Here is a 27,393-nt window from a genome sequence, read left to right as displayed (position 1 = left end):
GATTTAATACACTTTCTCAGCCTTGTACAAAACCAATACTTTTATCTAAACAGCACCCCCAATTACCAAGTGGGCCAGATATTTTTAGTTACAAAAATGCAGTTTCCAGCACGATTAAAGTGTTTGGGCTGAAATTTTCCTTTCCTATAAACATAAACTTTAGTTTTCACAAACAAATGAATTGAATACACACTGTAAAATCCTGGTGGCCTTTCCTTTGGGAAGCTTTAGAACACGCTTACTTCGGATCAGGAACTGGCAACGTGTCAATGAAAGGTCTGTCAGTTGTGAACGTGCCAGGTTTTCTGTTGGTTTTGGTTTTTTAACTCAGAATTTTCCCAGATCTCTCTACCAAGTAGAAAATAAAAATCTGCACACATGCAGACACATTGTAAAAATAACTTAGATTTCAATACATAAATTCTCTAAGTTTGTGCTGAGAGGGTTTCCCTCGCAGTTGCAACTAAAAAAAGCCACTGTTAGGTTCTACAGGATCTCTCTTCTCCTCAAATGGTGAAGTACTGTGAACTGCAGGAAAAAAAATAATTATTTTGCCCTCATATCAGTGCTGGAACAGCATACAGTTAGTGCAACTTGCTCATGTACTGCATAAAGAGAAAACAAAACCTCAAATAGCTTGTCAGTTTAAAGAGTGCTTTCTGTTCGAGGGGAGGGAGGTGAGAAGGGATGTTTATGTAAATGAGGCAGAGAAACTACAGAGAAAAAAAGATGCAAGCATATAATTAAAATCTGTATCATAATGCCCACATACAAGGTACCAACTGAGATTACAGGACCAATATTGATTCTAGCATCAAACTGTTCAATGTTACATTTTACAATTTAATAACATTCTTTTAAAATATGCTTTTCATGTGTAATCTCTATTACAACACAATGGGCCCAAGATGATTTTTCAAACAAAGATGGACTTTCATCAAACAAAAAAGTGGAAACTTTCTTTAAACTCTGATCCCAGCTGTTTGATGTGATCCAAGCAGTTGAACGTCTGAAGCCACATAGTTTCATACAAGCTTGCACAAAACCGAAAGTCTTTCTGCATGCTACATGGTACAGTTTACAAGAGCTACATGACCAGGTATTAAAGACTGAGATTCACATTTGAGTTTGACCTTAGTAAGTTTTGTAATTTTAAGGTGACATGTGTGAAGATATTTACTTCTGTATTCAAATGTAGTATGAAAATAAAGGAAATGGTCCCCTGCTATAGGGAAGGTAATAATTCACCAAGTATTTTTACCTGTGTTTTATTTATAAAATCAGGAGTTTTGACTTGGTAAGAAAGAGATTTCTTCAGAAAAAAGAAAAGCTGTATCTTTATTAAATCAAAACAGATTCAGACACTTGTCATTCTCCCAAATTGCAGATGATTATGAGGCCTAAGACAAGAAGCATAAGTAGGGCTTGGCAATTCTTTTTTTTTTTTTTTTTTTTTTTTAAAGGCTCTGGCTGGCTCATGGCATATGTCATGCAGGCATATGTATTATGCACATCCAGCAAGGGACAAAGATCAGAAATTTAAAGGAGCTGTTTGTCATTTTGGATGGGATGTGGCACACAGATGAAAGAGCAAACATTTTCCCCCTTGGTTTAATGCTAGCAGTAGATTCCCAAATTAAGCCCAGCAGGAAACAAACATCCACCACAGATTCCAAAAGATATCTCACATCTTTGTATTAAAACGTGTTATTTTAAGAGTCCCAAATGCTGCATGTCTGATTTTTATTAAGTCCAGAGCCAACATAGGAAGTGTTATTTGATTTCTTTTTAAAGAATGCAGAAAATATTAGTGGACAATGGGATGCAAATTGCAGGAAGCCAAAAGAAAATTGAGGAGTAGTAGATAATGGGCTTGATGCTATTATCTATAAGAATAGTAAGGCCACAGGCTTCGAAAAATTACTTTGATGACCTTGAGAGCTTGCTTAGACTAAAGAACATAAGTTAGCAGATTGTCCTGGGGGGGTGGAAGGAGGACAGTCTCCATTTTTCTTTTCCAAATGGACTGGGGATATATTTCTGATACACACTTTTGGTTTCCTTCTGCATCAAAGAGCTACAATGTGGTATTCCTGTGGAGGGCAAAGTTAGACATGACCCCACATGTTCCTCACACATTTCATGTGTGGTTCTTGGTGAAAAGAACAAGAACTCTAGATCCATATACAAATGCAGTTAAAACGTCCAACCCTGAAAATTCTTTTCTTCTAACACTCCATCTTTCTTTATACAAAATGTTAGAGTACCAGGATAGAATTTTGCCCAGCTCAATCACAATACACTCAGCTTTTATTTTGGAGGTTGCAGATTTTATTATTTTTTCTTCTTTCCCACTGACTTTGATGATGTTTTGGGATTAAAACAAGGAGCAGGCCGTTCCCATGAGATGAAAGACATAACTGCAAAGGACACTTACTTAGAAGATTAAAAAAAAAAAACCCTCTTGGAGTTTGAGATGCTGTTATGTATTTATTTAAAGAAACACTCCCTTGAAGGGGCTCAGACTTCAGTATTTTAAATAAGTTTCTGCTTTTATCAACTGTAGTTGGAAATAAAATGTTTTAATTGCCAAGCTGATGAAAATTATAACAATACATTCCCAAGTAGGTTAAATGCATTATGACAGACAAAAAGAATAGCTCCAAGTTCTTCTGTAAACAGTGCCAGTAATATAACTGAAGTTTCATTCTAATTTATGGCCATTTATAATTCCCAGCCACCCTTATCCCAGTCGCACCATTTCAAAAACGTTCCCCACGTCCCTCCCCCAGCAGCTAACTCCCAGCTGGGCACAGAGGCAGCCCCTGCTATGGCACGTCCTGAGCTGTGGTTCAAGAGGTTCAGCCAAGCTCTCAGGCCAGAGTAGAGACCTGGTAGGCTCCCACGTCTCTCAGAAAGAGACTAATTTATCTTCCTCCTCTAGCCAGTACCTTATTTCATAATATTTTTAGTGCTTCCATTTCCAGCCCTGCCCAACCCTCCTGTAACCAGCCAAGACAATGAAAGGTTATTGGGTGAAGAGATGAGGCGGGGGGGGGGGGGGGGGGGGGGGGCGGGGGGGGAGTCTTGTTTTCTTTGGGCAGTAGGCTAAAGTCAGAGTGCAAAAGTACTTTTGACAGCAGGCAGAATTCTGCATGCGTGAATGAGCTTTCTCACACTCTTGGGTCAGCCGAGCAAGAGGAGAAAGGAGACCTTTGGTTTCTGTTCCTGACACTACTTCTGCATGCAGTGAAAGCGACATTGATTTCTGTTTCCGTTTATGCAAGCCTAAAATAAGCCTAACATACATCTTTCACATTGCGGCTAAGATTAATTCATTAGTTACAATATGCTTTGAGATTCCTGGGTAAAAAATGCAAAGAACTAAGTCAGTAGTTTCTAACTTAGGCATCAGAAGATAGAGGTGCACACACTATGTCAGGTACCTAAATTCACTAGCTTCCATCTCTTGAGTTTCGCATCTCGTCATAAGTTGTTTCCAATACCTCTAAACTTTTGGCTCCAACTCTTGAAATCCACCTTGGGCTGTGAGATTGATGAAGGATTGGATTCACTATGAACTCAGACTAAAAATTATGCAAGGCCCTAAGAAAATGGTGACAGAGGCAGAAGCAAGTTATCAGTTAACGTCCAAAACTCACCTCTTGTAGAAGGCCAGTGAAACTACACTTAGAACTCCCTGGCTGTATCAACCTTCAGGTATAATAATTTGGCCCATCTTTGCAAAAGATGAGTTCATCATTTGCAAGTTTTCTATTTGATATAGAATAGAAAGGATTACATACTCTAAAGTAAAAAAAAAAAAAAAAAAAGGTGTGTTTACTGTTCTTTGCCAGCTTTGGAATCTAGGAAAGCCTCCTCCTTTCATTACATTTCTCAGCTTGTTAAGGTACTTAAGGTTCATATTTCTCCACAATCCTAAAATGCAGATTTATCCTTTTATATTAGATCCTGTATTTGCTTCCAATCACTCAGCTATTCTGCAGAGCTTTTCATCAAAATTTGCCCTCATATTCTGAAGTACCAATGTTTTGTTAAATTGTTCCAGAAGTGTCAAATACAGAATTGCTTTTCAAACATGATTTGGATTTGTTTTTAAACATGGATGTGCCTTAACTGCTATTTATCATACTTAGTAGTAGTATCACATCACCACAGGCTGTGGCTGTCTCTTGGACATGTTTGTGCTCAGTGGTCTTGCACTTAAATTGTGAAGTCGTTAAAGAGGGGAAGAGCATGGGGACAGCAGCCCATTATTTTAGATACTACTTATCTAAATGAAAGGATATCTTAAAACAGAAATAAATAGAATATATTTACAAACTTATTGTGAATGCCAATAAATTCATAAGGGGTAGTAGTCTCAAGAAAAAGCTATAAAACTCAGTCTGCCCCCAAAGGTTATGCATGGCCCAAAGACATTATGGCATGGTAAGACTTCAGTATTTCTAAAAAAACTAGACCCTAAGAGACTTTCTCCCAGTAAAAGAGTTCTTCCTAAGTGCCTTGATACTGGTCATGATCTCCCAATGAACAGCTTTATAGAAGCACCCAGTGAATGTCAGTGACCACTCAAATTGTATTTTGGACTCATAGTCACTGTAACAACTAACCACATCTTGTTAAATATGTACATTCAAAATCTGGAACGAGATTTTTACTGGAAATAAACAGAAAGCTGAGCTGACGCACACTTTTGCTAAATTAAATCAACAGCTCAGCACCTTGGTGGTGGTTTGTTTTCTTTTTTAACAGAAAATTAATCTTAAGGACTGATAAACAGACTGACGACTGTTCACTTCAAGAGAAAAAGATGAGGCCCTCAATTTTAAACTAGAAATCACCATTCTGCAAAAGCTGCTTTAAAAACAGTTAAAAGGTTTAAAAAAGGCAAATGTAAATCACAACTGTTTTAATGGAAATGCTGGTTTATCTTTAATGCTGCACTGTCAATAGCTTTATTGTCACTGGAAGCAGTGAAATGCAAGAAGTTATAATTACCTCCATGTATTCAGTATTTTAAATTGATCAAATTACGTGAATTGATTTTTAAAGATTCAGCTTCGGTAAGTAGGGAGAGGATGCCTGGGAAAAAAACATCAGTTCCATCTGCAGAGTGGAATTGATTATATGTTATGGATGGCTTATGCTCTAGGACTATAAAAAATTGCAGGTGACTTTGGTTACTAGAGGAGCTATCAGTCAGCCTAAATTATTGACATATTTTTCTGTAGTGTAGCTTCAAATATCTCCCTTGGTTTTCTTTTTCACCCTCAAAATTTAAACAGTCAGAGCTATCATCCAAAGGAAGGTCACACGGTTGAACTCAAGAACAAGCTATTCTAGTACCTGTGATTCCATCAAAACCAAATTCTTATCTTGCAGCCGGTACACAGGGGAAAGCTTAACTCTCCTCTTCCATTAGCTTCTCTTAAGATCATTCCATATCAAAAGATAAAATCCAAACTAAAAAACTGTATCAAGACTGTTCCACAGTAATCAGACAGGGTGTTACAGGTGCTTAAGCATCAACCACCAGAACTATTTGCTCAGTGGCAGGAAACTATGAAAATAGAATTACAGAAAAGATTAGGATTCCCAAATACTATCACTTCATTGTAAGTTGAGACCTATAGACTTAAAATCAGGCAATTTAGAAAGCTAACACACTTCATGTTTGTTCCAAACAAACATCATAACTAATACTGAAGGTCACTGGGAGAAAGAAAAAAAAATAAAAGAAAAAAGCTACTTTATTATCCTTTCCAATCATACACTAACATACAATCCCTTAGGACATGACCACACTCTTTCCACAGGATCACATTTCCTTTCAGTACTCTGAATGGACAGTGATAACTGAACAAGCGATCATTAATTATTTGGCCTTACTCTTACTATTCAGTGCGAAGTCCCATGTCTTGTTTACTGTGTACTGTTCAGAGCCTGATTTGAACAATGAATTATTCATTTGCTTGTGGATTTTCCTACAGTGCTCATCACAACAACATCTGAATGCGTTACAAACATTTAAGTGATTCATTTTCACATCATCTTTGTGCAATGAAGTGAATGATATCATTGTATGCACATTACAGAAGGGGGGCATGACATGGAGATATTAAAGCATCTGTTAATTCCAAGTGCACAAACAGAGGATTGCAGGGCCAAGTTTCTTTAAAATACTTACATTTGTCACACCATTCGAGTCAGCTTCAGTAGCACACATGGATCATACCCACAGGTCTCAGAGCAGGCCCCTAGAAAACGAGGAGTACAATCATGATCCCCTGATCACCTGAAAACATTTGCTTTTAAATTATACTGCACATAAGATGTGATGAAACAAAAACATTGACAGTGGAAGGAAAGAAATTCTCAGACGAAGCAAAGGTGTAAAAGAAGGTAACCAGCAAAAACTTAGATACAGCAGCAGAGGCAGTGAAGCACAATAAGGATTTGTGCCATGCTGCTTTCAGAGAATGCCACGTTTCATAGAACATCCATCCTTTATCAGACATGGAGGGAAACACAGTGACAAACGATGAAGAAAAGGCTGAGGTACTTAATGCCTTCTTTGCCTCAGTCTTTAACAGGAAGAGCCGTTGTTCTCAGGGTACCCAGCCCCCTGAGCTGGAAGACACAGACAAGAAACAGTGAAGCCCTGATAATCCAAGGAGAAATGGTTAGCGACCTGCTACACCACTTAAACACACACAAGGGTACCAAGGGAGCTGGCAGAAGTGCTCACCAAGCCACTTTCCATCATTTATCAGCAGATCTGGCTAACCAGGGAGGTCCCAGTTGTCTGGAAGCTAGGTAATGTGACAGCCATTTACAAGAAGGGCCAGAAGGAGGATCCAGAGAACTTACAGGCCTGTCAATCTGACCTCAGTGCCAGGGAAGGTTATGGAGCAGATCATCCTAAGTACCATCACACAGCACATACACAACAAGGTGATCAGGTCCAGTCAACATGGGTTTATGAAACGCAGATTCTGCTTGACTAACCTGATCTCCTTCTATGACAAGATGACCCACTTTGTGGACAAGGGAAAGGCTGTGGATGTTGTCTGCCTGGACTTAGTAAAGCCCTTGACACTGTTTCACATAGCATTCTCCTGGAGAAACTGGCTGCTCATGGCTTGGACAGGTGTATTCTTACAGCTGGGTAAAAAACTGGCTGGATGGCCTAGCCCAAAGAGTTGTGGTGAATGGAGTTAAATCCAGTTGGTGGCCAATCACAAGTGGTGTTCCCCAGGGCTCAGTCTTGGGGCCAGTTCTCTTTAATATCTTTATCAATGATCTGGATGAGGGGAATGAATGTACCCTGAAGTAAGTTTGCAGACAACACCAAGTTGTGTGGGAGTGTTGATGTGCTTGAGGGTAGGAAGGCTCTACAGAGGGATCTGGACAGGCTGGGTCGATGGGCCAAGGCTGACTGTATGATGTTCAACAAGACTCAGTGCCGAGTCCTGCACTTGGGTCACAGCAACCCCAGGCAGTGCTACAAGCTTGGGGAAGAGTGGCTGGAAAGCTGCCTGGTAGAAAAGGATCTGGGGGTGTTGGTTGATAGCTGGCTCAACATGAACCAGCAGTGTGCCCAGGTGGCCAAGGCGGCCAACGCATCCTGGCTTGTATCAGCAATAGTGTGGCCAGCAAGACTGGGGAAGTGATAGTTCCCCTATACTCAGCACTGCTGGGACCACAACTTGAATACTGTGTTCAGTTTGGGCCCCTCACTGCAAGAAAGACATTGAGGTACTGGAGCGTGTCCAAAGAAGAGCAATAAAACCGGTGAAGAGTCTAGAGCACAAGTCTTACAAGCAGCAGCTGATGGAGCTGGGGTTGTTTAGCCTGGAGAAAAGGAGGCTGAGGGGAGACCTTATTGCTCTCTACAGCTCCCTGAAAGGAGGTTGTAGCCAGGTGGGTGTTGGTCTCTCCTCCCAAATAACAAGCGATAGGACAAGAGGAAATGGCCTCAAGTTGCATCAGGGAAGGTTTAGATTGGATTTTAGGAAACATTTCTTCACTGAAAGGGATGTCAGGCATTGGAACGGGCTGCCCAGGGAAGTGGCTGAGTCACTGGAGATATTTAAAAGAGGTGTAGATGTGGCACTTAGGGACATGGTTTAGTGGTGGACTTAGTAGTGTCAGGTTAACGGTTGGACTTGATGATCTTAAGGATCTTTTCCAACCTAAATGATTCTAAGATTTGCTGTCTCCACCACTAGTACACCGCTAGGATTTCCTGGTTTGTGTCTCTCATCTTCCTTAGCTAGGTGGGCTGGTGTGGTGAAAGGTAGAAGAAAGAACACCACATGCTCATTTCACACCTCAATCTGACTTGGAGAGATCCCAGAAGCTCAGAAGGGGCAGAACACAAAGCGACAGTAGATGGCTGAAGGGGAGCATGCTTCAGGAATCCTCCTCACCGCAGAGCCAGTAGTGCACAAGAGAACATGCCATCAGAGACTAAAAAAGGCCTGGAACTGTATGCATTTAAGCAATGAGGACCACCTTTAACCTCTCCCTGTTAGATGTAATTCAATCAAATACATCTGATCTCATTTAAAAATAATTAAACCCCTCTACATTCTAGTTGTATGTATTTATGCAGTTTCTATTATGACATCTTCTTCTACAGTTTGATCCTTTCCCCAGTGTCTAAACCTGACAAAATCATACATGCAGACCGTCTGGCATCTTACTTAGCCTTCCAGTAAATAGTTATCCTTACACAGGGTTTACCTTTCTTGATTACAAATGAGAACAGTTCCAAACCATGTTAAACTTTCCTAAGGGGCAGGCATGGAGACAAGAGTTGCTGTGGTGAAAAAAATCCTTTCAGAATTACTGTACTACAGAAATAAAGGGGTTTCTGCTTCCATTCCAATACCCACAGTATTTCCATGAGAAATACAGCTGGATATAGCCTTACCATATGCAGGGCGGCACACATGTTGTGTTCAGCAGCTGTAACCAAATAGGCTGCTCACTATAGTCCAACACTGATCTATTTTTCAGAAGCGACCCAGAATCTGTTCCCAGTTCTGCAAAAGCTCTCTCACAGACTGTGAATACGTTATTGGAAGATGCCTTCCTCCATGCCTTCAGTTGCTGCAACCCAATTCAAATTATACAGCAAGTACAAGAAGGTCCAAGCCTTTATTCGGACTTGCAGTGTCTTTCATTCCTTGATGCCAGTTTTTGTTCATGGCTTTCCAGACAGTCTGGAAAAGCCCCCTCTGAATTCAGTAATCCCCTTGCATTGGTTGCAAATGCAGATGCTCCTCTGATCTTCGCAGACCTCCCCATACTTATTGTTCAGGAAAACAGGGTTCATCACTAAGAACAGTGGTACAGCGAAGCTCAGTCTTCCTTTCTCATTTCCAAGGTGCTACCACACCAGAAACAGACTACTTCAGTTTTGTGGCTGTTTGAGGAAGAGTCTTGAAACCGCCTGGAGTGTTTTTCATATAGCTGACAGTACCAGTGGATGTATGTACAAGATAAACCTGAATTGAGGTCTGGCGCGAAGTGTTTTCCCCTGTGAGTAGGCAGAATGCCTGGGAGAAGAGGTTGTCAGGAATTGAGCAGGGAGGCACATAAGCCAGTCTCCTGGCCTTCATTTGTTATCATTTGCTTGACACCAGTGCTTCAATTTCTATCAGTCACAGCTTTTAAAGTGGTTGAATTTAAAATGCTAACCACCATTGAGCTTACAGGCCAGCCATCAGATCACACTGACGCCAAACCTACTAGAGAACAGACCACGTGGAAGAGAAACACTCACATGGTCCTTTCTGCTCAGGACCTCAGCTCATGTCAGAGTCTTCATAATTCATATCACTTACAGTAGCTGTGTCTTCATATATAATGTTCTACCCAGTTTCTTCTCATTATATATTACACTAAACTAAAAGGTGTTTTGGCTTAAGTAGATCAAAAAAAAAAAGGAATATTCGCTTGGGGAAATAAACTTATCTGAAAAATTCAGCTCTGCCTGATTTTAATATAACACACAAGTCTGACCCCTCTACAAGCTTTAGGTTTGTTAGGAGACCATGGGGATATTTCAAATGCTATTTGCTTTTTACATTTGACTGTTTCAGAAGCAGAACAAAAATTGACATGCATCACCTGTGAGCGAACTCAGGAAGAAACCCAGGTCTGAGCATCTCCCATCCAGAAGAACAATGTTGAAGCTAAAGCAGCAAAAATTAGTGAGGGTTTTATGATATGAAAGTCTGTGCTTAAGCTTGAGAGAGAAGAGAAAGGTGAAGCACTTCTAGATTCAGAGTGTAAGCTGGTAATACAAGGGTCACCAATAGGTAGTTTTAACTGGAACATATGAGGGCACAGACAGCACATTAGCAAATACCAGTTCCACTGTAGCTGTCTATGAAATGCCAGTTTAGTACAGCCAGACAGAAAATCTGCAGCACAGGCACTTGATAGCTATAAGTCATGTAAAAATTGTTCACATTTGTGCCTAAATTTGCATTTGCTGTTATTTTATGACTACCTGCATCACAACATTTGTACACAAAAGAAGACTGCTTAACACAAGTCAACTATCTGGTATGCTGGGATAATTCCTACTTTTGTAAATAATGATGCTAGTTCATTGTTCTACTATGCACTATGGTATTCAGCATTAAAAAAAACTTTCTAATGTAGTCTTACCCTGACAATAGCATTCATCCCATTTAAAACATATATGTTATATATTTTTTTATATATATATATATATTCCCTTCAATGAGTTTTGTATGTCTATGTTGTTTAGGCTATGGTTTATGTTATATCATCATATAACACAAATCAGCTTGTGTTTAGTGGGATAACTAGAGAATATAGGAATAGAAAAGGATCTGCGCATCTACTCAAAAATCTGTATTTGAAAAAAATTAGAATATTTATTTTCTACTTTTTCATTTAAACTGATCCATAAGAAAGTAATTTCTATATTGGGCTATTAATTGAAAAATGTTATAGAGAGTTAAAATATTATAAGTAGTATCTCATGATTTTTAATAAACTACTTGGAAAACTCTTAGATAATATCATGTAAATATATAACTTGCATTACTAAGTTTGAATGCGGTAATTCTTAAACTGCATTTTAACATGGAGCACAGGTCCCATGGCTATTAGAGATTGAGAACACTACGGAAACTTTACTCTTCCCTTTCCCCCCTTCAGCTGCTAGAAGGTGACTCTAATTGCTCCCTCAGGCTGGGTTTAGGAGCAACATCAACACACTATAGGAAGGGCTGCAAAATTTGATACCTTCTTTTGTAGCTTATTTCCCTCAGGCCAAACTGCAGAGCTTTCACATGAAGGGGGGAAGGGAATAAAAAGGAGACTTTTAGAAGTATGTCTGCCTTGCATAATAAATAAAATGAATTGCCATTGTCCCACAATAGAGAAAAACACCTCCCTGTCCCATCACAAGTTGCAAGACTGGAGCCCTACTGTGTAAGCCCCTGGAGTAAGAACCTTGTCGTTATTGTGAATGTGTAGTAACACTGCTAATCCTTGAACATTTGAGCTGCACCAACAAAACAGGAATAAGATCAGTCTGAAAATCTTGCATTTAAAAACAAAAAACACAACCAAACTTTATGCATTTTTTTAATCTTCTGTCTCCTGAAGCTTAAAAATAAAATTCAATCTCATTGTCAACCTTCTCTTCTCCCCTTTCACTAAAACTGAAAGTGCTCAAAATAAACTTTGCTTTTTGTATCAGAGAGTAACAAGATTTCACAGAATTCTTCTTCGCCAGGAGCAAAGATCACAAATATCACCCAATCTCTAGAGACTCCAGCTCTAGACTGAAGCTGTATTAAGTGCTTCTGCAAAATACTCCACATTTTAAATGAAATTTTGGAAAAAGCCATCCAGTGACTGATTAGAAAGAAGCTGGAAATGTGCCAGGTATTCTATTCAAAACACCTTGAAACAAACTGCACTACTGTCTATATTTGGAAACTATAAAAAAGTTACAAAACTAAAACCATATACATGCAAAATATACGTTCAGCCTTCATTGTTTTCAAAGGAAGCAAGTACAGATAAACTACAGGGATAGCATATGGTTTGGATATGGATGTGGTTTACATCTGTTACTGGTTAATTAATTCAAACTTTAGCCACAGTGGAGTTTTGAAGATGCAGGGACATGAGTTAAATGAACCATATTTTAGAATACTGAACAGACCTAAATCCAACTGGTAGGTCTTTCAGCCTTGCAAAAGTGCCTTTCTTGGTTGGATCACTTCGCAGTGGATTAGGCATGAACAACACTGTTGGGGGAGCTCAATCCTTACCCCAGTTCTCACCAGTTTGCTCTTATCTCAAGCCAGTCACCTACACACAGAGTCCCAGTTCTGTCACCAGGAAAATGTGCTTGATGGCACAAGGCTTACTTAAGTAACTCATATAACCAAAGCCAGGAGACAAGACTAGCTCTGTTTCTTGACCTTTATTTACTCCCAGTAGTCACGATGAGCTTCACGTACACACCTTTCAAAATCAGCAAACAGAATCTTCCCAAAGTAGTCTCCCCACTTTTCAGTTTAACGTAAAATAGTGTTTTCTTTTTTTCAAAAAAATTACTCCGTCATTTTTTATCATCATTATGAAGGCAAAACCCAGTAAAACTGTGTTAAAGCAAACTTAAAATGGTTGTGTGTCCTAATTTTGGCAGTTACTTTTTATTTTAGCTAAGAAGTTAAAGCTAACATTAATGCATACTCAGGATTAGCCTGTGTTAAGGATTGTTATAAGGCCATAACTTTGCATCTCCAGAACTTAATTTTCCATTTTCAGCTTATGTAAAATAATAGCTATAAAATAGCAGTAAGACTGAATCAAAATGATGTATCATCATGATCACCTGTGATGAAGGCATCTCCTTAAATCTCATTCATACATATCTCAATTTTAAAAAGAAAAAGGAAAGTTGATTATAAAAGATCCTTCATAGTAACAGCCAGCTTTTTTTTTTTTTTTTTAATGATCTTTGAGTTCTTCAAAGATGCTAATTTTGAAGCATGCTACATAACCCCAAGAAAATCTTCTATCATCTATGCTGGTTGGTATTGATCGTTGCTGAAAGAACAGATGGGAAAAACACAAGTTCCCAATACTTGCAACAGCATTCTGGAGAGCTGTCTATAGGACACTACATTTTATTGATCTCCTTCTACAACAGTACCACATCTACATTGCAGAATTGTATCAGGGAGTAAGTGTAGAGGGTTTCAGAAAAAAGAAAACCAAAACCGTACAACAAAAATCAAGTCAGTCAAGAACGATTGATTCTATTCCCAGTTTTTCCTATAGCCTCAATACATGTTTTTTGGAAAGGTATTTTAGCTCCGTTTCTTATTTTATTTGCTTTCAGTTTTGTTTTTTGGGTTTTTTTTTTTTTTGGGGGGGGGGGTGTTGTGGGTTTTTTTTGTTTTTTGTTTTTTTTTTAATACTCACTGGTTTGGATTAGTGGTTCATATTGATATCAACACTCTCCTCTTTTATGGAGGAAGCTACTTTCCTCCCACAACTTTCCCCCACGAAGTCCCTCAGTTGAGTTATGAAATCCTGTTAAAGTACGGGGTCATTTAAAGAAGACATAAATCAATAGAAAAAAGATCAGCTTCTTGCCTGCATAGGTGTCACTTCTATTTATTTTGAGTGCAAAACCAAGCGATCACAAATTCAGAATATTTATATTGCAACCCAATCCTCATGGCCCATTGGCAACTGATATTTTGTTAAATTGAGCAAAAACCCTTATGGACCCATCAGATCTTGACAGTTTTACAGGACTCCTAGCAAGATTTTCCAGCAATAGGACACTACCGGGCCTTGTAGTCTTGTGTTCCTCAATGCACACTGATGTGAACTCATCTTTGTGCTATACTTCAGTGATACTCTGAGCCTCATGAGCTCAGATAATTCTGAGCAGTCTGATCTCCAAGAGATCTCCAGGCATAACCTGGATCACCTATAAAAGGGAAAGATTTGAATGCAGATGAAAACAGCCACTTACCTAACTCAGCCATAAAGATGCCATGATGCATCTCAGCCAAGGAGCAGCATTACCTACCACTAACTTCCAACATTACTCTCAGTAAGTGAGCGCCTTCCTACCAGACTTCATTTTGATGTGCTCATAGACTATGAAGGCTCAACAGTGTTAGCAACAGGGAGTCACAGGCACAGCAGTCAAATGAATTGGAGGGAAAAAAAACCCCAAACTTACATATCTCCCAGGACTGAGCAGGTACACAAGGCAATGAGTCAGATGTGCCTGCCACACTGTAATATACTGGTAAATACACAGCCTGATGAGAGCAAGAGGGGAGGAACACAAAGTTCCAAGTTGCAGCAGCCAGGCAAGTGCCCCTATAAACCTCTTAATCCTTGTTACTGCTTCAGTCAAAAGCAAGATATTTGTCCCACAGTGTTCCAAGTCTTTGATCTGAACAGAGATAGTTTAATATATCATTTGCACAACTGAGTTATTTCTTCTCCTCCTTGCTCCCTCCCTCACAGCAATCATAAATTGTAATACCCTATAATACGTATCCTATCTCACTATAAGGACACATATCTATATGGATGCAATGTTTATTCAGAATCTCAGCAGTAAACTTCAAAGAAAAATGGTAAGAAGAATACTGGCAATTGAGCAGCATTTGCTTAAAAAAAAAAAAAAAGAAAAAGAAAATCAGCACCTATCTTCAAAGAAAACTTTGTTCATAACAAAAGACTCAGTGACAGTTCAGATGCCAGAAACATCCTCCTTCGCTGTGCTTGGTACCTACAGCAGGGCTACAAGAAAACCACCCTAGCAAGTAAGTTCTGCTCCCCTCGCACTCCTAAATGCTTTACAGACTCAGGATAAAGGTGACGCAGTGACAGAACAGTTTCCTTTCCGCGCTGAAAGTGAAAAGACACACCAAGTATTCAAGAGCATATCGCAAGTATCTAACAATGAAATGAATAAAATCATAATTCTGATCGCTAGTACTGGAAATTCTACCCTCATCCCAAAACAATGTATTTCTGCCAAAATCTTTCTGAATCTGAATGGTCCTTGCTGAAATACCATTAATATGCTTCCATACAGTAGCATAGAAAATGAACTGTATCTGGTCTGCATGGAAGTCTAAAATATGCACATATTTATCAGTCTCGTCCTACATGCATAAATCTACCTTTACAATTTCTGGAAAACACTGATAAACACTGCTTAGGAGACAAAAAATGTACAAAGAAAGAAAAGGAATGAATTTAACATGGGAATTTACTGTGTCTGCAGGTCATACAAATGAACCTATTTTTTTCCCACAATTAAATCTATGGTGTTATCAAGACAATCAGTTTATTTTAAGACTGTCAACCCAATATATAAATTTCCTTTTGTGCTTGAAATGCCTTTATCAGATAAGATAGCTTTTGTTTAAACTTCTATTTTCAGCCTTTGCTTTGGGGGTTTTGAATATACACAGTGAAGTAACTTGAGATTTCCTACCCTGTTTTAAAATGTGTTTCTTCTGTCTGTTTGTATTTTGTAATTTCCTGTCAAATAACCTCACCATAATTAACTTTCCTTGCTCCAACCTACTACTTTTTTTTTTTTTTTTTAAAGCCATTCCCACTTCCTGAGGATGGTAATAAAACACTGATTACATTCGGCTGTTATCTGCCTTTTCTTCCCCTCCTTCCCCCCTTCTCTTGCTCCCTTTGTCAAAGCCAGTACTCTGGTTTCAGCTCTTCATGGACCGAGAAAGGCACATAACAGGGAGAGGAAGCAAATCAGACTGCAGGAATCCAGATTCATTAGAGCTTATTGGGTCAATCAGCAGCTGGAACAGAGCCAGACAACGTGCGGCCCCCAAAGTCTGGATGCGCCGCTCTCCTTCCAGAGCCAAGTGAACTCCATAGCAGCCACCGTAACACTGGCACACATTGGCACCATGCCCTGCGGTCTGCCATGGGGGTGGAAAGAGGAAAAGGAAAGCAGCAGCATGCTGCTGCTTCAAATCAGTTACAACTAACTGGAAAAAGAAAAAATCATTTGGCCAATTTCTTTTTCATTAAGCATGAAGCTGCTCATTTTTCCAACTGAATTCTCTCATTGGTCTTTGCCAATTCCTACCAAAAAAACCCAGTTTGCTACTGTCACCATACAGAGCCTACAGACTACCTTTCTTCAGCTGAAATTCTTTAACCTCTTCCATTTGCACATTTCTTTTTCAGCCAAGCTTAGTCCTCACTTACCCCTTTCTCACTGTCCCCCCTTTCCACTATCCACAAGACAACAGCCCTACCAATTTCAGCAGTTACTCCTTTCCTCCTTTCCCTTATCTATAAACCTGATGCAAGCATAGGCTGAAGCCAATGCACTCACTTCCTCTCTTCCAACTCTACACTGGATCACATCCAGCCCAGCTTCTGCTGTTTCCCTTTGACTGAAAGCACTCTCACCAGGATCAATCATGGTCTCTTCCTGGGCAAATCTCAAGGACCTTCCTCTATCCCCCTCCTGCTTGGCCCTTCTGGTTCTTCTGATACTGCTGATCATCATCCTTGCTCTGACATCTCATCCTCACTGAGATTTCAAATCGGTCACTATTTTTCCTGTGAATGATTATTCTCTGTTCTGGGCAGCCCATCGTATCAATGGGCACTTCTGAAAGCTCTGCTACCGGCACGCTCTTCTCAGTTCAACACATTCGGGTGACCTCTTCAGCTCATGACTTTAGCACTCACCTCTGCATTGATGGTTCAGATACCATTTCAAGATTGCCAAAGCAATCTAAGGTGATCTGACATGAAGGCAATAGCACGAATGTGTGGTAAGGGACAGGAGAGGGGTGTAGGCCAGGAGCCTTAGATCACATCAAGCAGCTCGTGAACCATGTTGTCAGACACGTCTTTTCCCCTTCCAAGCCATCTCCTTTGCACTTATACACATGCCTCATTTTACTTCCCAAATTTTCAAGTTTTACATTTTGTCACCAACAAATTAACTTGCCCTAATACTAAATGCCTTCCCTACAAAACTTCCTCCTCTCTCTACAACTGATGCCAACACTGGGATTTCAATGCTTAAAACAGCAAAATCAAAGTCACTTGTGCCATTTCCTTCCTTCCAAGTATCAAGTTCAGCCTCTCTCTTTCAGCCCCTTTCTTCCAGGCTCAGCTGCTTAAATCTCTCACTCTGTACTTTATCCTAAACAGTCTGACAACATTCTCCCCTTGAGTGTCCCAAAAATGCCACTGCCTTCTGCCAGGGCAGAAAAGGTAACACTGCTGAGCTCATGTTCCCTTCTGTGTTCAGTCAGACACCCCCAGATAAACCCCTCAAGTTTCCTAATGTGACATCACATTTATAGTTCTTTTCACACCCTCTTCAACTTTTTTCTACGGTTTATATACTTTAAACCTTCCTGAATTAGCATAGCGATCCTCAAGAAGCACAACACCAAGGGGTGCAACAACACAAAACTACTTCTGTTCCAGATAGCTGACACAATTAAGCACAGAACGTAGACCCCAGAGGTGGACACTGGGTGTTGAGGGATTTGCTAAAAATGCTTGCAGTCATACCTTCAATTTCCAAGTGAGCAGTTATAAAGGTTAGCTATTTCTGTGCAATTCGGGAGAACTGCAATGTTCAAGCTTTGCTTCCATCACATTTAGATTTTTCTCTCCTGATGGTCACACTAGGGTTTCTTGCGGGGACGTGTGGTGGGGTTGTGGTTTTCTTAGTTGTGGTGGGGTTTTTTTGGTGATTTTTTTTTTGTTTGGTTGGTGTTTTTGTTTTGGGGTTTGGTGGGGGTTTTTTTTGCAGGGGGTGGGGGGGTTGGGTGGTTTTGGGGTTTTTTGGGGGTTGTTGTTTTGTTTTGTTTTACACTGAGGCCACATCTAAATTATGCTTAATCCCTGCACAAGCAGCACCATTACACAGTAGCCCTCCTGCTGTTAGGAAGTTATTTATATGGCTCAGCATCCTTTTTCTACGTGTGTAAACGTTACTTGCTAGCTTCCATTCAGCCTGAATTCTGGCAACTCTAACTTTCATCCTTTTCTGATAACTTTTTCTCCTTCCTTGAGACACAAAATCCAGACTGCTGGAATACTTGCAAAAACTCCCAATTTCTGCACTGTTCAGATCCCTGAGCTCTCCAGTGCAACCGATTTGCCTTGCTAGCAGTTTGACAAATTCAAGTTTACTATGTTTTAAAACCAATTTTTATTTAAGGACATACTTTTAATCCTCCCTTCATTTTAATTAAATCAATTCCTGATCACTTAATCTGAAGTTACTTCCCATGGCTAGCTCTTCTATGATCTCGCCATTAGCTGCTAAAACCAGAACAGATATTCTTTTATTCAGTATGTCCTTTCCCATTATATTTTTGTGTGCGTTTTTTTTTTTTTAATTATTTTTCACATTGTTAACACTAATGGCCAGCCTACTACCTTCTCTTTCTGTTCTTTCTGAACACAGCAACTAAGTACTACTTTTCAAGCAAGATTATTATTCTGCTATGCATCTATTGTCCTCTACAACTTTGGTCCTCATAGGTATCTTAGATTTCTTTATCTTATTAACCTGTATTTAAGTACAAACCTGGTGTATTTAAGTACAAACCTTTTCCTTGTTTCTAACTAACTACAACCAATAGCCTTGTCGGGTTAGGCACAAATCTTTTATTAACCAACCTGTTGATCCAGGTAAACATCCTTATTATTTCTATCGCTTTCTTTTTTCTTGCTGTCCTTCTGTTCCCCGTTATTGTGTCTTCTCCCTTTTCCATCTCCTGCACACTAAACCCAGGCATGAATATTGTATGAGCATCTTGAGACCTTTTTCTGTCATTTCTTGACTTATTCAACTGCTGTAACAGACTGAGTATCAAAGACTACTACCCCACAGAGTGATATAGACTATTCCTTAAGAAATAGTCTATTTTCTTGAATGAATCCCAGTAGAAACACAGTCCAAGCTTTCCTCCCATCTGCCCACCTCACCTATGGGCCTTCTCTAGGGAATGGATGAATGCCACTTTAAAATGTGGCAAATAAAGTGAGGGAGGTAAGAACCACGGGCTGATGGAAAGCAAGAGTCAGTCTTCAAGAACTGTAGGAATTACAGAGAATATAGAGGAAAACTGTTAGGTGCTTTAAACAAAAATCAAATTTATTTTAAAGGTAGTAGAAAGTAAAGGGAAATCTAGAAGGAAAAGGATAAAATTAAAGGCGATATGATTGGAAGGCCTTTTGTAGGAGCAGTCCAAAGCAATAGCACATGCCAAAACCAGAAAAAGTAACATGGCAGAGAGAGAATATCACAAGCCCATGAGACACTGGGCAAGAGCTTTAGCTGTAAGTGTAGATGAGAAATGCCTTTTCTTCAGAAGTCCACAAGTATCCAAAAACATCAGATAACTTTTTGCAAGAGAAGCTAGAAGAAAAGTCAAACTGAAGGTGATACTGGACAGAATTCCAGTCTATAACGTAGGTGTAGAAAAAATGGTGCGACTACCACTAGGAAATCTCACATATTTTCCTCAGACAGGACTCAAGTACAAACATATCTGAGTCATCAGAATAGAGGGTACAGAGTAAAGGAAAACCTGGAGAATTATTGCTACTCAAAGCCATGCGCAGAATATCCTCCCAGACATACAGAGTGTTAGAGGAAACAAAAAAAGTCACAGAGGCATAGGGAAAATTTGCCTGCTTTAAAAATAAAAAGCATGGGTGACTGCTGAAGATAACTAATAGATTCTCAGTGGTCCTTAAATATTGAATAAAATAATCGTATATCCGCTTTTTTTCCCCAGTCAACCTTGCCTAGCATGCCACAACTTTTGCTGACATCCTGCATAACACATCTGACCATTTCAAACCTCCATGGAGACTCACTTCTGCCATGCTACAATTCAAAGGAGTTATACCGACTTGTCTATAAAGTGCATAGACTTCGCTTGTACTCCTCCGTCCCAATATCTGTGGATATCTGTCCAACTGAATTTCCTATAGGGACACAGCTGCTAAATATTTCTTATATTTACCACTGGAAACGGTCTGTGTAATATCAGTTAGAACATTTACCAACAGAATAAACACACGGATGGATTCCACACTTGCGCTCTGTAACAAAGCACGATGTATCACAGCAGAGACATGGGCTCAGTGCCTAACTCTGCTTGAAGGACTAGATAATTTTACCTTATTTCTGAAGGGGGAACCTCTGTATTTCCCAGTAGAATAAGTCTATGAGGTCTGAATAAGTTCCCTCTCCCCCCTCCTCCCCCAAAAAATTGCAGCTGTAGATTATTTCAAATTACCAGCTGTCAGCCAATTGCCTAGGTAATAGAAATCCAGAGTTTCATGGATTGTGCACAATTGCAGGCTTCGGAGTACTGGTTTTTCTCTTATTTGCCTACACTCACTAGGATTTCCTTTCTCTTTGCTTCAAGAAAAAATTATTTTTTTATTTCATCTGTAGGAGATGACAAGAGGAATTAACACTACCAGAGACTTTGCATGTGACCTCTTCTTTTATGAGCACCATTTGTCACAGAGGTTCATTAGACTCGTGTTTCCTAAACTTACTTCAGTCAAGGAATGAACTTTTAAGATGGATGAACACTCAGCATCACTGCTTTAAACAAAACCTCCCCAGTTTGTAAATAAGAAGTGATTAGAGAAATTTGCTGCAGAAATCAGTCACATTAATCAGCTGGTTATAGCAGATTGATGTGTAGCCACTAGAGCTGTCTAAACAATTTTGTTAACCTTTAACAAAAATGTGAAGAAATATGGCTGCAAAATGGTTCAGCTTTAAATGGATAGGATGAGCTCCTTTTAGAAGGAGAGTTAAGTTCCAAGATTATTTTATTGAGATTTTGCCAGAAAAATTGGCCCAAAAAGAGCAATTTATAGTTACAGCACTCCTTTGCACAAGTTCATTCCAGGCTGTGAACAACAATGGCCCATGGCAGGACACAGTATTTGTTCAAAGGCAGATTGTAGCTGGGGACTGATCAAGGGAGGCTGATGCTAAGTCAATGTACAACCCAAAATGAATCATCAGAAAGCCTCTAAGGATTTCCTGCAGCATTGCTTTCCCTCCCGTGTTACCACCAATTTTTTTTTTTCAGCCAAAATGACAGTGAAATTGCAGAATACTCTGTAAAACACGGTGCACGCCAGCAGGGTCACAAGGGGCTGCAAGGGTCCCAGCAGATGGCTGGCAGCAGGCCCCCTCGCACCCCCAGGCTGCGAGCCCACCCAGCACACACCAGTCTGCATCCCACAGCTGCGTCTCCATGAGGAAGCTCATGCAGAGCTGACTGGCATGACAACATCTCAAGGACCACGGCAGAAGAAAGCCAGCTGAAGAGCTGCCAGTGTGGCTGCACTGTCAAACGGCCAAGTTTGGTACCTGTGCTCACGGTGACCGGCGCCATCATCTGTAAGGCACCGATTGCACGTGTGCCAGGCATGAAATCAGTGCTGATAATAGCCCGGGAAGGGATGGGATGGTTCAACATCTGCAGCAGGTACCACACACACTTAAAAATAACAAATCTGAATGTAAAACGCCCTCCCTTCCCCCAAGACTAACTTAAAAATAACACTTAAAATACATATTCTTTTTTATTTTGCTTTCTTATTTTTGAGTTTGAAGAAGCATTTGATTCATATTTCCAGGTTATCTTCCACAACCACCAGAAACAGAAAGCTGTCTTAGAAGGTGAGGAGCAAGAGAAGAGAAACCCAACAAGTAGTCTCTATCAGTTGTTTTCTTCCAAGAGCTACAGTTTTCAGAGGAACACCAAAGCAGACTCTGATAATATCATGCTCACATCAATCATAATACCTGGAAGCTCTAAAGTCAACATTTTCAGAAGAAAACCTTACAAGAATGGGCTATCTTTAACTTAATTTTGCCCATGTTAAACACAAATTCGTCCTTTCTGTAGCCAATAAAGACCTGCTTTTTTTGGATGCAGGATGCAGACACAAGCACTGGAGCTTCTAAAGCAGGATGCGCATGATATCACACGCGGGGAATTCAGACAAATTTAAGGAACTGTCTTATTTTTCTTTATATACATTTACTTCTAATAGTTATCAACCCCAGTTTACACAGATAGAGTGAAATTAAGTTTGGAGTCAACTCTTACTGAAGTCTGAGTCAGATTTTAGAGAGTTACAAGATAGAAAGTATGTGATAAACTCCACTCTTACAATAGCATCTCTCAGTTATGCTCAGCAGGGACATTTGTTTAAGCGACAAAAGAATTTGGTGTCAATCCCTCTTGCTGTGTAAGCTGCACTTGATCTGTACAGCCAATGAATAATAAATCAATGCAAATTACACTGCTTTATCACTAACAACCATTTTCTGGTCAGCTACACCACAGACTACAGTCTCTCCCACAGGAGACAAATAACCCCCAGTGACTTAAACCAGGAGTTATTTATAGCCTGCAGGGGAACAATTGGGCTCTAGCATATAATTTGCACCACTGTTTATATTTGCAGTGAATTTGGTCCTTGAAATCTTTCGCTACAATGAAGGCATGAGCTGCTTTCATCATTAGTGCATGACTTTGCGAATTATTTTAACTGATATTTGATTATTTAGCTGTCAGGCAGCTCCCCATGCCCCACAAGAAGTGCCTTGCACTTGACAACCGGGTCACTCATACCCTGTTTCTTAACCACTTGTAGCTTTCCTGGGTTAACAATTTTTGATAGAGATTGCAACTATCTTAAGGTATGAACTATCGAAGATAAAATAAAGCTTCACGCTGGGACTGCAGACATCTTGAGAGAGGAAGGTTTATAACTCACTCTCTGTTAGCACAGTATAAAGCTATTCCTCTTTCGAAAGATGGATGTGTTTAGCCCCTCAGAGTGCCAGGCAGCTGCCCAGATCTGGAGACAGGCCTCGAGGGCATATCGTGACCAGACAGGGCCCCACCTTTTACCGAGAAGATGGATGCTCTTGGCATAGCATCATTTTCATGAGCATCTATCTAGAATTTATTGAGCACTAGAGGAAAATATCACATCAATGCAAACCAAAGTTAACTTCACCTATTCGAAAGACTTACAAGAGCATGGAATAATACATGACACTACCATAATGCCATGCAAATCATCCATGGTTTGCTTACCCACAACAGTTCAGCCCTGACACGCAAACCTCAATCTCAAGTAAAACTCTCTCCTCGTGCAAACATTAACAGACAGCTTTGATGACATTAACGACAGCAGTTCTCTAACAAATGCAGGGACCAACCATCCAGACACAAAGCTGCAGTGCACAAGGCTTTGGTCGCTGTTCAGTGAATGAGCCTCACACGTGTAATGGAACATGAAGTCTGGCGAATATTTGAGCCACACTAAGGGTAACAAACGCTAAGCAGAACCCCATGGTGAAAGCACGCACACAAAGTGTGTGGGATAGAGGGAAGGGAAGGGAGAAGGATGCCTGCGAACTGCCTGCGAGCCCAGTAGCACCCACCCAGCACTCCCGCTGCAGGAAAACCCCAGCCTCCGCTGGGTTAGGCGGTGAGGCCAGCTCCCCGACAGCACCAGGGACACTGCCAGGTCCATACTGGCTGCGGTGCGAGGCGGGTATGGCAGCCACTGGGAGACCTGCCTGCTGCCCCTCTCGCTCTGCTCCAAACAAAACCAACCTCAGCTGCTGCAGGGTCCAAGGTTGTTGGGGCACAGATCTCTGCAAATAAAGAAATACAAACTGTGGGTTTCTTGTTGGGCTCGTCTCTGTGACCAAGAAGCTGCTTTTAGGGCTGGCTCGACTTGCCCCAAAGGCTTCCCAGAGCGCTGTATAATGAAGATGATTGAAACACAGACTATGTCAACAGACACTTCCTTTGAGAGAGGTAAACAGGAGGACAGCACCTCGCTCATCAAAAACAACCAGACATACCTATAGGGCATGCAGAGCCAGCCAAGATCCTATGGGGTTTTCTTTTTCCTTTTAAAAAGATCTATTATTTTTTTTCCCCAAATTTAAAATTAAAGGAAGAAAACTCCCACGGTGATGTTATGTCAGCTGCTTATGTCAGGTCAAATACAGTGCAACAGGAAGCAGGGGATCCACATGAATATGACCCCACCAACTTGGTGCCATTCTGCTCCTCAGTCCCAAACAGACTGCTAATGGAGAGAGCACGTCCAGATTTGCACCTTTCTGCCCAGCCTGCCCAAGAGAAAAGCACCCTTGTAGAAGGAAAAAGGATCTGCACCTCTTTTGATAGCTCCCATACGATCAAATCCTCTCATCCCAGAAAGGAAATGAATTGGGTCTAGATGTGGTGGTGTAAATGGCACAGTGTGGGACAGCAAACAAGTATTTGAAAGGAAGACATTTTCAGCTCTCCAGCTCATAAAAACAAGCAGAAGACAGTAACCTGGCACAGCGCTTGAGTAGCCATCAGCATAGCCAAAATAAACGAACACAAGTGACTCAGAAGGTAAAAACTGGGACCCATTTAGAAAACTATTCTCCAAGTTTCTATTTCTCTACTTGTAAGGTATGCAAAACTATTCATGATTGCCTTTATTAAAGTGCATATTTCTTAATCTTACCATCCTTGTTATCTGAGTCCCCAGTTTCTCCCACTGTGTCAGACCAATGGAAGCAATACAGGCAACAGCAAGTCTGTTTTGAGCCTTGCCAAGCACCTTCCCCCCTCCCAGCCTAGCAAAAACCAGGATGCAACTAGAACTTCCTACAAGAGACAGATCTTAGCTCCTCCACTATACAGCACTAGTCACATTTTCTCTTAAGCTATTTAGCAATTTTCCTGGTACAAAGTGCCATAGGTGATGCCTTAACAAAACGTATGGAAGATGGGGGCCGGGCTGCTATAGCCAACTATGCCAGAGCCCTTGTTTGTGCTACCCGGCTTTGCTGTGCCTCTCCTCCCACCACCAGGAAGCCTAAACATGACTGAAATTTACAGCAGTTAGAACAAACCGCTGCTAACTGCAAATTTTAATTAGAGCATTTGCCTCTGGTGTAATGCAGTAATAAGGAGAAAATGGGTGTCTCTGCTTTCTTCTAAGGATCTCTGTTTGCAGGCAGGTACAGACAGACCTGAGCTTGCTCTGCCTGTGCTCTGAGCTGGCTCCCAGTTGAAAGCTGTATATTGAGTTGTATTGTAGGCACAGTACGCTGTGCACAAGCAAATAGGCCCTGCCACTCAACACACCTAAGCTTGCCTAGATGACTGCAAATAGAAATGAGAATTGTGCCCCTGTAGCAAGGGGGGGGAAAAAGAAAAAAAAAAGAAGATATTTTTTCTTTATATCCAACACTTGTTCACACTTGTCCTAAGAAAAACAACTTTGCCAGTATTGCCCTTGTCTTCTCATAGGGGTATGTTTTTAAGAATTTTTCTGACTTGCTGTTTGTTATATTCAGGTCATTGGCTGACCCTTATCAAAGTGAGCCAGCTCTTGCTAAACACCTCTAAATTAGGGTTTACCACTTTTGTTTTACTCTGGCTATTTTAAAAAAGAATCACAGCAAAATAACAGAACGTGAACAGGGACATAAAAAAAGGGGGTGTAAAACCAACACAAATGTCTATTCTTTTTATTAGGAGGTTTACCAAGTGCCTAACCAGTCAACAATCGAGTCACTAAGACAACATAATAAAACTAAAGTAATTTTTTGAAGACACTGGAAATTTTAGTATTGAGCATCCTTCTGTTGTCTGCCAATGATCTTTTTTTTAACCCCTGCTCAGATGCTTTTATTGAGGAGGAAAACAAGAAAAGGCTAGGGAACAGGAGGGTTCTCAAGAGCAGACAAAGCACGGAAGAACTGACTCCTCTCTAGCACCTGAGAACCATGTGAAGGTACCCATCTTCAGGCAGGATAACAAGACTTTTCTCCTTGCTGTTGTTTCACTAGCTGAGCAGGAGCCAGGTGATTTCCAGCTCTAGCCTGGGGGCAACTAGCCTTGCCTGCCCTCCCACAGCTTTCCTACCCTGTCAGGAGGGCTGCTCTTCCCAGCAGGGGAGCTACCTAGAGGGAAGTATTGACTCCCACCTCCAGCAGGATCCAGCAAGTCCTTTCTCATCATCATCCCCCACCACCCATCTCTGCAGCAGCAGGTTGGTGGAAGGGCTTTGGAGAGCAGACTAGTCCCAGAGGCAGTCCCAGCTGACAGATGCCCTCAACCCTCGATGTGGCTATTTAGGTAAGCTGCACAGCTTTGCTTTTATGTTCAGTTTCTGGAGCCTGCCTGTCCTGCAGAATACTAAAGAGCCACCTTTGATCTCTCTTCACTTTCCTGCTTTCAGGCTCAAATTTAGCAAATAGCAGCCCATAACACATGGCATCGACTCACTGTTCTGTGCCATTGTTACTGCTACTGAGGAAAAGCACTAGAGACAAGTAGATAAATATTAGGCAAGAAGAACATTTATTACTCCAGTAAATTCATCAGTCAGTATGAATTAATTCAGGAAACCCCCAGAATAAAAAAAAAAGAAAAAAGAAAAAAAATCTCCTTCATTTATGGCAAAGTCAAGAGAGTATAAACCCTAAATATCTTTCCCTCTTCTTTCCTTGCCAGCAAGACTGGGAGAGAGCAGGTCAAGCAACAATATCACAACTTTGCATGCTGTCGGACTGCTACTCAAAAAACAAGACAGAATATGAACGTAACCTGATTTCAAGTGGATCTGGGAGAGCCTTAATACAAAGCTGGCATATAAACTTCAGTAATTACAAAGATCTCAGACCAGCCCTTGTTTCTGAGTACTGGCCTAGATTAGCAAGTCACTTGAAAGTTTACAGTAGGAAAACCATATGGGTATATTCCTGTAGCTACATGTGTACAGTAATTATGGCATAGGTAAGCAATAACACATGCCCAAGGCATCATACTTGGTGAGGCACGAGGCTTACGTGCATATCTACGATTATGACTTCAGACTTCAAAGTACCTTATTGCTCAGAAAAAATTGGTAGCCTCCTTCCTTGTAAAACAGACATAAGGATCTACTGCTATAAAACACATAGGTGCAGATAGAACACGAGATTTAAAGTGTAGGTACCAGAACTGTGAAAGGGGGAAGGAGGATCTTACCTAAAATATTTTCTGATATTGTTTTCAAGTGAGTGCCCTTTAAAGTAGCAGGCAAAAGTAAGCATCACTTAAATTCTAAAACTGCCAGTTTCACACCAATGCCCAAAGTCTGGTTACTTGGCAGGCACCAATTCAAGCTTGTGCTCCCCTCTGAGGAAAGGGGGCCTTTTCTATTACATCATCCACTCGATTG

General features: G+C 40.6%; 1 long non-coding RNA gene across 7 annotated transcripts in view; it reads right to left on the bottom strand.

Moving 5' to 3' along the window:
* Positions 1 to 27,393, bottom strand: part of LOC142600477 (uncharacterized) — a 288,877-nt gene that overhangs the window by 119,129 nt on the left and 142,355 nt on the right. For all 7 annotated transcript variants that reach the window (XR_012833980.1, XR_012833977.1, XR_012833975.1 and 4 more), the window contains one exon: positions 6,212 to 6,281. This is a non-coding gene — a long non-coding RNA (uncharacterized LOC142600477). The remainder of the gene's footprint in view (positions 1 to 6,211; positions 6,282 to 27,393) is intronic.

The sequence above is a fragment of the Balearica regulorum genome, chromosome 2, assembly GCF_011004875.1.
Source record: "Balearica regulorum gibbericeps isolate bBalReg1 chromosome 2, bBalReg1.pri, whole genome shotgun sequence".
Taxonomy (NCBI): domain Eukaryota; kingdom Metazoa; phylum Chordata; class Aves; order Gruiformes; family Gruidae; genus Balearica; species Balearica regulorum.
Note: the sequence above shows the minus strand (reverse complement) of the source record. Positions and strands in the feature narration are given on the sequence as shown.